The sequence below is a fragment of the Cricetulus griseus genome, chromosome 8, assembly GCF_003668045.3.
Source record: "Cricetulus griseus strain 17A/GY chromosome 8, alternate assembly CriGri-PICRH-1.0, whole genome shotgun sequence".
NCBI lineage: Eukaryota > Metazoa > Chordata > Mammalia > Rodentia > Cricetidae > Cricetulus > Cricetulus griseus.
Window position 1 is genome coordinate 16,243,856 of NC_048601.1, and position 12,093 is coordinate 16,255,948.

Consider the following 12,093-nt stretch of genomic DNA (forward strand, 5'->3'; position numbering starts at 1 on the left):
TGTTACTCTGTACTGCCCACTGCCCACTACATTAAGAAGCACTTCTGACCAAGGCTGTGAACAGTCCTGGTCTAGGGCATGAACACAAACATCAAAAGTGCAATTTGACCACTTGATTACTTAGCAAAGTTGTTGTAACAGGTTCAACCATCAGCCCTGTCACCTCCCCAATCATGGGCTTTTGATGTAGATTACAATACGAAACATGACATCCCTCATATGATAAAGACCTCATGTCCAACAAGAAAGCAGTTACTTATCCTCAGACAATGGTACCATTGGGCACATATTGCTAGCAGTTCAGTATTGTGGCATGCAGGATCCACTCATGTCCTTTTCCCCCTGAAGCCTGCAAAGCAGCTTCTGACCATTTGAAAGCTAGCCATAGTGAAAATGTTTCCTGCTTGGATTGAGATTAATTTCTCTATATCTTGACACCAACTGTCACATATATGTAGATGGCCTGGGTCAGTCCCAGGAAGGCTCCTTAGTTGTTGGTTCAGATTCTGTGTTGCTATGAGTCACATTAGTTGTTTCTGTGGGTTTTCTTGTGATGTCCTTGACTCTTCTGGATCCTACAATTCTTCGTCCCTCTTCTTAGCAGGATTCCCTGAGCTCAACCTAATGTTTGGCTATGGATCTCTGCATTTTTTTCATGAGTTATTGAATGAAGCCTCTCTGATGACAATTGGCGTAGTCACCAATCTGATTTCAGGAGATGGCCAGTTCAGTCTACAAATCCATTATTTCTAGAAGTCTTAGCTGGGATCATCCTTATAGATTCTCTGGAGTCTCTCATGCAACAGGTTTCTACCTGACCCCAAAATGTACTTACCACCTTTCCAGTCACATCTTTAATTACAATCCCCATCCATCCACCCCCAACCCTATCACTCAAGTTCCCACCCCTAGTTGCCCCCAATCCACCCAAGAGATATCTTCTATTTCCCTTTCTATTTCTCTCCCTAGGGAGATCCATGTGCTCCATCCTGGGCCCTCATTGTTTCCTAGCCTCTCTGCACCTGCGGTTTGTAACTTATTTATCCTTTGCTTTAAGGCTAACATCCTCTTATTCATGAATACATAGCATATTAACTTTCTGGGCCTGGGTCACCTCACCCAGGATGATTTATTTTAGTTTCCTTCATTTGCCTGTAAATTTCATGCTGTCATTGTTTTTGACAACTGAGTAATACTCCATTATGGAAATGTACCATATTTTCATTATCCATTCCTTGGTTGAGGTTGTTTTTAGGTTCTGACAATTATGAAAACAGCTGCTATAAACATAGCTGAGCAAGCATCCTTGTAGTATTATTGTGCATCCTTTGCGTATTTGCCCAACAGTGGTATAGCTTGTCTTGAGGTAGACAGATATCCAATTTTCTGAGAAAACACCATATGATTTCCAAAGAGGTCGTACAAGTTTGCACTGCTACCAGCAATGGAGGAGTGTCCTCCTTGCTTTACTTCCTCTCCAGCATAAGCTGTCATTTTTGGTTTTGATCTTAGCCATTCTGAAAGGTGTAAAATGGAGTCTCAGAGTCATTTTGATTTGCATTTTCTTGATGGCTAAAGATGTTGAACATTTTTAAAGTATTTTTTTGGCCATTTAAGATTATTCTTTTGAAAATTTTCTGATTAGGTCTGTATCCCATTTTAAAATTGGATTATTTGTATTTTAATGTCTAGTTTCTTGAGTTCTTTATATATTTTGGAGATCAGCCCTCTGTCAGATGTGGGATTGGTGAAGATCTTTTCCTATTCTGTAGATTGCCACACCAAATCCAGTAGATTCTGTGTGACAAGTTCCACAGACTGAGTTGATAACTTCAAAAGAAGGAGGTCTCCTGGAAATGGTTGTGGAACTCTCAGCCAGAGAAAAATATTGGGCTGTGATTCTCGTAGCAATTTGTTTGTTCTTCTATTCCTTCTTTTCACATTAACCAAATGTTCCTAAAAGCCTATGCTGACATTTCAAACAAAAGAAATAGATAAGAAATCATCCCCTGACATGGGGTAACTAGCCATGACCTCATCTCAGGAAAAAACAGCACTTTCCAAATCATTCATGTCATTCATATAAGTACAAATAGTAAAAACTTTCCCAACAATAAAATTTCATATGGCTCTACATGTGTCATCAAAAATGGGCTTAAGTGTCTGGTAATGAAAACTTTTAATAAGGAAGAGTTAAACTAGGTAAAAATAGCTCAATACTTTAAAAATTCACAAGAACTAGGTAATAGATGTTAAACAATAACTGACCATAAAATATATTAATTTGATTTAAGAAATATGTGGTTAGCCTTGGATGATACTATGTTAGTCAAGGAAGCTGTGCTTTTCTCAGTTTTAGAGGTATAGAACCTGATGACTGAGGCAGAAGTATCTGTGAAAAGAGAATGGATAAAATATGTGATTTGGTGTGCAGTATGAAGAAAAAGTAAAAATGGAATATTTTGTCATCTTTGTTGGTTTCCTGTGATGATTTCTGACTACTTAGTGATGGAATGTCTTAATCATAGGCCTCAATTAGCTAAACAAACATGGTAACAGACAGGAAAGTGTAGAAATGTTCTTTTGAAACTGGACTTAACACAAGTAGAAACCACCTTACTCCCTATAAATGCAGAAGCTTATGTCTGGACAATGGAATCCGTTTGTTCCAAGCCTGTGGTATCACTTTCATTTCCTGGATGACACACAGATCCAAATATAGAACCTCGAAAAAACAGCACTACTTCTCCTTCTCACTAGCATAATCCATTTCTTTACCCCACTGCTCTGATGTTACAATTAAGAACTAGGATGCAGTTTCAGGTTTCTCTTCATTAGTTGGTTGGTGTTTGCAATTTTTTGTATGTAGAAGAATTTATCTTTAAAAAGCATCCCTTTGCTATAAAATATCTTTCCAGATTTAGTGAGCAGTTTCCAGGCTAAGTCGAGGAAGTCATAGAGCTACCCACAGTTCACATGTGTTCTCATCCCCTCTGTCTCACTTATCTCCTACTAAGTTAAAACCACATAGATACAATAATATTAATTGAGGCCTTATGGATGCTATGGCTTAAACTTAGAGTCTTATAGGCCCACGAGTTTTGGTGTGGCCTAACCTGCATAGTAAATTTGAAGGTATTTTGGGCTACAGAGTGATACTAATTTGGGAAGCATAATAATAATGATGATGATGATGGTAATAATAAAACTAAATCCTCCAAACATATTTCCTAAGGAAAAGCTATTTCTTTTGTAGCATCTTTCTAAAACTAAAACTTGAGAAATTTAGTATTGACCAAGTAATATGCTCCATTCCTCAACCATCATTCACATTTGTCAGTTTTCTGCATCTTGTCACTGCCAATATTTCCTCACATTCACTATCATCATTGAATTCACTTGCAATGCCCTTTAGATATAAAATTGCTATTGACTCATGATGTCTGTTTCTGGATCTTGATATTAAAAAATTCAAAGTTTTACTTCTCGTGTGTATGTAACAAAATTTACCCTAAGTCATGAGAAATATTAGTTTTAAAAAGGATGTAATCTGTTCAAGAACCATTGTGCAGCCTATTTCTTAAATTTAAATTAAAAACAATCTTATTTTACATACCAATCCCAGTTCCCTCTCCCTCCTGTCCTCCTACTACCCTCTCCATCTCCCCATCCCACCCCATCCACTCCTCAGAGATAGTGAGGCCTCCCATGGGGAATCATCAAAGTCTGTCACAACATATGGAGCAGGACAGAGACCCTTCCTCCTGTATCTAGGCTGAGCAAGGTATACCTCTATAGGGAATAGTCTCCAAAATGCTAGTTCATGCTCTAGGGATAAATACTACTTCTACTAGCCCCATAGATAACCTAAACCCCTCCCCAACTGGTACCCATGTTCAGAGGGCCTAGTTAGGTCTTATGGGTTCCCCAGATGTCAGTCTAGAGTCTATGAGCTCTCACTTGCTCAGGTCAACTGTTTCTGTGGGTTTCCCAAACATGGACTTGACCCCTTTGCTCATCAATCCTCCCTTTATACAACTGGACTCCAGGAGTTCAGCTTAGTTCTTAGCTGTGAATTTCTGCATCTGCTTCCATCAGCTACTGGGTGATGGCTCTTGGATGGCATTCAAGGTAGTCATCAATCTCTCTATGGGGGAAAGGGCATTTAAGGTACCCTTTTTACTATTGATTAGATTCTTAATTGGTGTCATCTCTCATGGGTTTAGGCAGGAGGCTTAAAGCAGGAAGGTTGGGCTTTGCTAAAATGTTATGATCTGAGGGACAAAAGGAAATAAACCAGCTCTCACACATGCATTATTCTCATGGTTCTTTATTCTTCAAAAAATGTCCTTCCCCAAAGTTCTTCCTCAAAAACTCTCTTAAGATTTCTCCTTAAAAGTTTGTTCCCTCTATAAACTCTCTTAAAGTTCTGTTTCAAAAGTTTTCCTTAAAAATTCTCCTAGTTCTCCTAGAAGCAACCTAGATGCCCCTCAACGGAAGAATGGATAGAGAAAATGTGGTACATTTACACAATGGAGTACTACTCAGCGGGGAAAAAAAACAATGGAATCTTGAAATTTGCAGGCAAATGGATAGAACTAGAAGAAACCATTCTGATCGAGGTAACCTAAGCACAAAAAGACAAACATGGTATGTATTCACTCATATGTGGATTTTAGACATAGAGCAAAGGATTATCAGCCTACAATCCACACTGCCAGAGAAGCTAGGAAACAAGCAGGACCCTAAGAAAGACATACATGGTCCCCTGGAGAAGGGGAAAGGGACAAGATCTCCTGAGCAAATTGGGAGCAAGGGAGGAGGGGGGAGGGAGCTAGGAGAATGAGAAGGGGAGAGGAGGAGGGGTGAGGAGGACGTGAGGGAGCAGAAAGGTTGAGACAGGGCAAGAATAGAAGATAACAAGAAAGGAGATACCATAATAGAGGGAGACATTTTAGGTTTACAGAGAAATCAGGCACTAGGGAAATGTCTGGAGATCTACAAAGATGACACCAGCTAACAATCTAAGCAACAGAGGAGAGGCTACCTTAAATGCCCTCCCCGGATAATGAGATTGATGACTAACATATATGCCATCCTATAGCCTTCTTCCAGCAGCTGATGGAAGTAGGAGCAGATACCCACAGCTAATCACTGAACTGAACTGGAATCCAGTTGCAGAGAAGGACGAGTGATGAGCCAAGAGTTCCGGACCAGGCTGGTGAAACCCACAAAAACAACTGACCTGAACAATGGGGAGCTCTTGATACCCAGACTGATAGCTGGGAAACCAGCATGGGACTGATCTAGACCCCAGAAACACGGGTTTCAATGAGGAGACCTAGGAAATCTATGGGACCTCCTGTAGTAGTTCAGTACTTATCCCTAGCATAGGTGTGGACTTTGGGAGCCCATTCCACATAGAGGGATACTCCCCGAGTCAAGACACACAGGGGTGGGCCTAGGCCCTATCCCAAAGGGTGTGATATACTCTGATGACCCCCTATGGAAGGCCTCACCCTCCTGGGAGAGCAGAAAGGATATATGATAGGTAGGGTTTTAGTTGTGGTGTGGGATAGTAGGGGAGGAGGGGAGGGAGAGGGAACTGGGATTGACATGTAAAACAATCTTGTTTCTAATTCAAATAAAAAAATCTGCAAAAATAAGTTTTCCTTGTTCTTTCTAAAAATTCTCCAAAAGCTCCCTCTAAGAAGTCTCCAAAAGTTCCCTTTAAAAATTCTTTAAAAGTGCCTACTTGTAAAAGTTCTCCCAAGGTCTCTTCTAAAAACTCTCCAAAAGTTTCTTCTTCTAAAAGTTCTCCCAGATCCATAAGTCTTCTAATTTTTATACACACAGGCACATTTAACAACTCTCTGACAATAGGGCACGCACATGTCTCTGAGCCATGAAGGCAGGTAGGGTCTTGAGAAAAACAGGTGTCTCCCCCTGGACATGACTTGCAAAGCATCCTGGCAAAATTAAGTCTCAGGGGTGGGGGTATGTGACTTGCCACATGTCCTGTTAACTCATTCAAGGGACTTCTCAGTTCCATATCAAAGGGAAATACTAAGGCTATGTAGTGTGAAATCCAGAGGCTGCAGCTCTTATTGCTGATGCACCAGTGAGGAAGCAGTTCCTTTCTCTGGGACCTTCTTGAGAATACAAAGCACACAGCACATATTCTATATACTGCAAAATTTATAGTAATGAATATTCTGGAGTTGATAAGTAGAATATTAATTGCTACTTCTGCAATAAATTATAATGGTTCCTTACAAAGGAATTCTTGTGGATTCCTGAGAATGTCCCTAGTGACAGGTTCTCCTTAATCCCATAATGGCTCCCTCTATCAAGGTGTCTCTTTCCTTGTGCTGCCCCCTCTCCCTCTCTCCTCCTCTCTCTCCTTCCTTCCCTCCCAATTTACTCAGGAGATCTTGTCCCTTTCACCTTCTTGAGGGGTCTATGAATGCCTCTCTTAGGGTCCTCCTTGTTTCCTAGCTTCTCTGGGTTTGTGAATTGTAGGCTGGAAAACCTTTGCCATATGGATAATACCCACTTATGAGTGAGACCATAACATGCTTGTCTTTCTTTGTCTAGGTTACCTCATTCTGTATAGTTTCTTTTAGTTCCACCCATTTGCCTACAAATTTCAAGGTGTCATTTTTTTTTAACCTCTGAATAGTCCTCCATTGTGTATATCTACCACATTTTCTTTATCCATTCTTTGGTTGAGTTGGTTGAGAGGCATCTAAGTTGCTTCCAGGTTCTGGCTATTACAAATAATGCTGCTGTAATCATAGTTGAACAGATGTACTTGTGGTATGAGTGTGCATCCTTTGGGTATATTCTCAAGAGTGGAATTGCTGGGTCTTGAGGTAGATTGATTCCCAATTTCTGAGAAACTGCCATACTGATTTTCAAAGTGACTGTATAAGTTTGCACTTCCACCAGTAATGGAGGAGTGTTCCTCTAACTCCACATCCTCTCCAGCATTAGCTTTCATTAGTGTTTTTTGATTTTAGCCATTGTGACAGTGTTGTTTTGATTTGAATTTCCCTGGTGGCTAAGAATGTTGAACAATTCTTTAAGTGTCTTTTGGGCATTTGAGATTCCTGTTGAGAATTCTCTATTTATATCTATAACTAATTTTTAAATTGGATTCGTTGATGTTTTTTGTGTAGTTTCTTGAGTTCTTGGTATATTTTGGACATCAGCCCTCTGTTAGATGTGGGGATGGTGAAGATCTCTTAACATTTTGTAGGCTGCCATTTTGTCTTGTTGAGTGTGTCTTTTACCTTACAGAAGCCTCTCCATTTCAGGACGTCCTATTTATTAATTGTTGATCTCAGTGTCTGTGCTACTGGTATTATATTCAGGAAGTTATCTTCTGTGTCAATGTGTTCAAGTGGTACTTACAACTTTCTCTTCTAAGAAGTTCAGTGAGGGTGGATTTATGTTGAGGTCTTTGATCCACTGGGAAATAAGTTTTGTGCCTGGGGAAAGACATGGATCTATCTGCATGTCAGCATCCAGTTATACCCGAACCATTTGTTGAAGATGCTTTTTGTTCCCACTGTATAATTCTAGTTTCTTTGCCAAAAATCAGGTGTTTATAGATATGTGGATTAATATTAGGGTCTTTGATAAGATTCCATTGGTCTACTTCTCTGTGATTCTGCCAATCCAGGCTATTTTCATTACTATAGCTCTATGGTACAGCTTGAAGTCATGGGTGGTGATGCCTCTGGAAGTTCTTTTATTGTACAGGATTGTTTTGGCTAGCCCGGGTTTTTTGTTCTTCCATATGAAGTTGAGTATTGTTCTTTCAAGATCTGTGAAGAATTGTGCTGGGATTTTGATGAGGATTGCATTAAATCCATAGATTGCTTTGGGGAAGATTGGCATTTCTACTATGTTGCCCTTACCTATCCAAGACCATGGGAGATCTTTAAATATTCTGGTATCTTCTTTAAATTCCTTCTTTTTAAAGACTGAAAGTTCTTGTCATACAGGTCTTCTACTTGTTTGGTTAGAGTTACCCCAAGATGTTTTATGTTTTTTGTGGCTATTTTGAAGGGTGATATTTCTCTGATTTTTTCTCAGCCAATTTATCATCTGTATACAGGAGGGCTACTGATTTTCTTGAGTTAATCTCTATCCTGCCACTTTCCTGAAGGTGTTCATAAGCTGTAAGTATTCCATGGTAAAAATTTTCAGGTCACTTATGTAAACTATCATCTGCAAATAGTGAAAGTTTGACTTCTGCCTTTCCATTTTGTATCCCCTTGATCTCCTTTTGTTGTCTTATTGCTGTAGCAAGAGCTTCAAGTACAATATTGAAGAGGTATGCAGAGAGTGGACAACCAACCTGACTTTAGAGGAATCAAGTTGAGTTTCTCTCTATTTAGTTTGATGCTGGTTGTTGGGTTGCTTTATAGCCTTTATTATGTTTAGATATGTTCCTTTTATCCTTGATCTCTTTATCATGAAGGGGTGTTGGATTTTGTAGAAGGATTTTTCATCATCTAATGAGATGATCATGTTTTTGCTTTTCCAGTTTGTTTATATGGTGGATTATTTTGATAGAATTTTGTATGTTGCACCATTTCTGAATCTCTGAAATGAAGCCTACTTGATCATGGTGTATGATTTTTCTGATGTGTTCTTGGATTCAGTGTGCCAGTATTTTATTGAGTATTTTTCCATCAATATTCCTGAGGGAGATTGGTCTGTAATTCTCTTTCTTAATCTTGTCTTTGTGTGGTTTGGATACCAAGGCAATTGTAGCCTGATAAAAAGAGTTTGGCAATGACCTCTCTGTTTCTATTGTGTGGAACAATTTGAGGAGTATTAGTATTAACTCTTCTTTGAATTTCTGGTAGAATTCTGTGCAGGCCATTTGATGTTAACTTGACAAAAGTTAGATACATTTAAGAGGGGGAACCTCAATTGAGAGAATGCCTCAATAAGATCAGCTGTAGGAAAATCTATAGGGAATTTCTTAATTAGCAATTGAATGAGTAGTGCCAATCTATTGTGGGTGGTGCCATCCCTGGCCAGTGTCCCTCGATTCTGTATGAAAGGAGGTTGAACAATCTATGGGGAGATTCCAGGAACCAGCACTCCTACATGGTGTCAGCAACAGCCTCTGTCTCCTGGTTCCTAGAAGGTTTTAGTGCCTGCCTTCACTTCCTTCAGTGATGGTCTGTTATTTGCAATGTCGGTAAAACAGTCCCTTTTCACACCAAGTTGATTTGTCCATGGTGTTTCATCACAGCAATAGACACCCTATGAGAATAATCAAACCCTAAAAGGGATATGTTTTGTTTTGTTTTTGTTTGTTTGTTTGTTTGCTTTTTTACTACCCAAAGTTCTTTTGTGTTCCCTGGCCTCCTGACCTGTGCTCAGGTTGTTAGTATTCAGAAATCTGTACTGGCTTGCCCTTGGGATTCTGATAGGAAATGTCATCAGCTGCAGGCACTAAGAGCACCTCCTATGCATATTCACCATGATGTTAGCTTTTAAAAGGACCCTGCCCACCTCCCATCTTTCTTTCTTCCTTCCTTTCTTCCTTCCTTCCTTCCTTCCTTCCTTCCTTCCTTTCTTTCTTTCTTTCTTTCTTTCTTTCTCTTCCTTCCTTCCTTCCTTCTTTCCTTTCTTCCTTCCTTTTTCTTTTTTCCTTCCTTCCTTCATTTCCTTCTGTCTGTTCCTCTCTGTCCCTTCCTCCCTCCCTCCCTCCCTCCCTCCCCTCCCTTCCCTCCCTTCTTCCCTCCCTCTTCCCTCTCTCTCTCTCTCTCTCTCCCTCTCTCCCTCTCTCTCTCCTTCTCTGCCTGTCTCTCAGTACCCCCCAAACCCCTCTTTTCTGTTGCCCCTGTCCCCAGAGGTTGGTCTCCCCCTCCCCCTTTCCCCATTCCCTTTCCCACAATTTAAAGAAAAAACCCTCTAAGTGAGATCTGCCACATGTAGTCTTTTTTTTCTCACTCTGCTTTTTATTTTATTTTTTAAATTACAACAGTGGTTTCCTGACCAGAAATGCTCTCCTGGCGACTCCTCTTGCCTGTAGGCAGTTTGAGGCAAGCTAGGATCGCACAACCTGGCTCTGCTCTCTTCCACCTGCAACAAATCTGCTTTCTCATTCTCTCATGGCTTTGCCTTTTCGTCAGTATTGGCAATTGAGTCTCTGGCAAGGTTACCCACCTCTGTCCATTCCCTTGAATGTGAGGCTTCATTTCTTGAGCACAGTCTTCTCCTCACCTTCTGGCTATTCTCAAAATCTGGTGCCAGGTCACTGTCTCTGTCTGTCTCAGAGCCCTTGGCTCTTGCCCCATGCATGACTACTCACAAGTATAGACACGATTTGAAGCTCCAAAATGTGCTGCTGGGAGCTTCACCATGGTCACAAACAGACCAACTCTCTCACACCATGGCAGAAGGAACACACACACACACACACACACACACACACACACACACACACACACAATTATTTTTATGACTGCAACCATATAAATGCCCTAAGTTCATTTCAGCCAAAGAATTTTATAAATACTCTCTACTAGAAACTTCCATGTTCTATCACCAATATAGCTAGAGGATCAAATTTTGCCCACAGACCAATAGACAACTAACCTGGATTGTCAGCTGTGCTGACTTGTGGTTCTGTCTCCTTAGAGCAGTAGAAGCCCAAAGCCAGTAAGTTCTAGAAGCTATAAGATTCTTTTAACTCAAGCATGGTTTTCTGGGATTCCAGGCCTCTTCATGAGATAAAGAAACACTTAGCCATTAACCCACAGATGACCAGCATTGTAAGGTGCTAATGGGGTTCCAAATCTTCTAGAGAAGAATCAATACAGAATAATACAATTCTGTATTCAAGATCCCCTTCATACCTGTGCACTGTTTACAATCCAAAACAACTTTAGTTTCCCCATAGCATCTGTTCTGCTTTCTGTTGAGGTAGTACAGATAGGCTTTGAGGGCAACATACTCTGTAAAATTGTTTCTAAGCATTTAAGTAGCTGTTATTATGCATGGTACTGTACTCTTGATGGAAATTATTTAGTTTTCTGCAATTCACATTTTCTTGACTCTACTGTAATCCTAAAAATAGTAGCATATATAACACCAAAAATGGTCATAAGGAATAAATACTGAAATTTAAAATAACAGAGAAAACCCATATTGACAACCAATAGATATCATTACTTTAACTGTTACTTTGACATTTACAAACTAACACCTCAATTAACTCACTATAGGAAAGGAAACACATTCCTAGAGCCTTCATCTAGTAGCTGATCTAAGCAGAAGCAGGCATTCCCAGCTAAACATGGAGCCATACTCCTGGAATCCAGTTGTGGAGAGGGAGGAGGGAGGAGCAAAGGAGCCAAGATCATGCTGGAGAAACCAGAAGAAACAGTTGACCTGATACAGTGAGAGCATGGAGACCGTAGTCTTAAACCTGGGGAACCAGCACTTGACTTAACCAAGCCCTCTGAATGTGGGTGCCAGCTAGGAGGCCTGGCAGTCTATGGGACCTCTAACAGTGGAGCCAGTGGTTATCTCTAAAGCACAAATGGATTTTGGGAGCCCGTTCCCTATGGAGGGATACTGTTGCAGCCCAGATACATGAAAGAGGGCCTAGGTCCTCCCTCAAGTGATGTGACAGACTTTGGCACTTTGGCAGACCTCCCCCCCCGCCGCGTCCCCCCCCCCCCCGCCCGCGTCACTATCCTTGAGGAGTGGGTGGGAGTGGGTTGGTGGGGTCAGTGGGACACATGGGAGGATGGGAGGGCAAGGGAATGGGAGGATTGCTATGTAAAAATAAGATTGTTTCTAAAATAAAAAATGTGAAAAAAGGAAAGGGAACACAAATTTCTCTCTATTGAGGCAACTTTAATGTAAACAATAAATAAATGAATAAAATTATGGTATATGTACCAAACTTCCAATCATTTCATTTTTAACAACACCAAACTTTCAAATAAGTACCTACATAAAATATTCAGTGAATACTTAACACAGCAGGGAAAGGTGAACTAAGAAACATGAGGAAGCCAGGCATTGGTGGCACACGCCTTTAATCCCAGCACT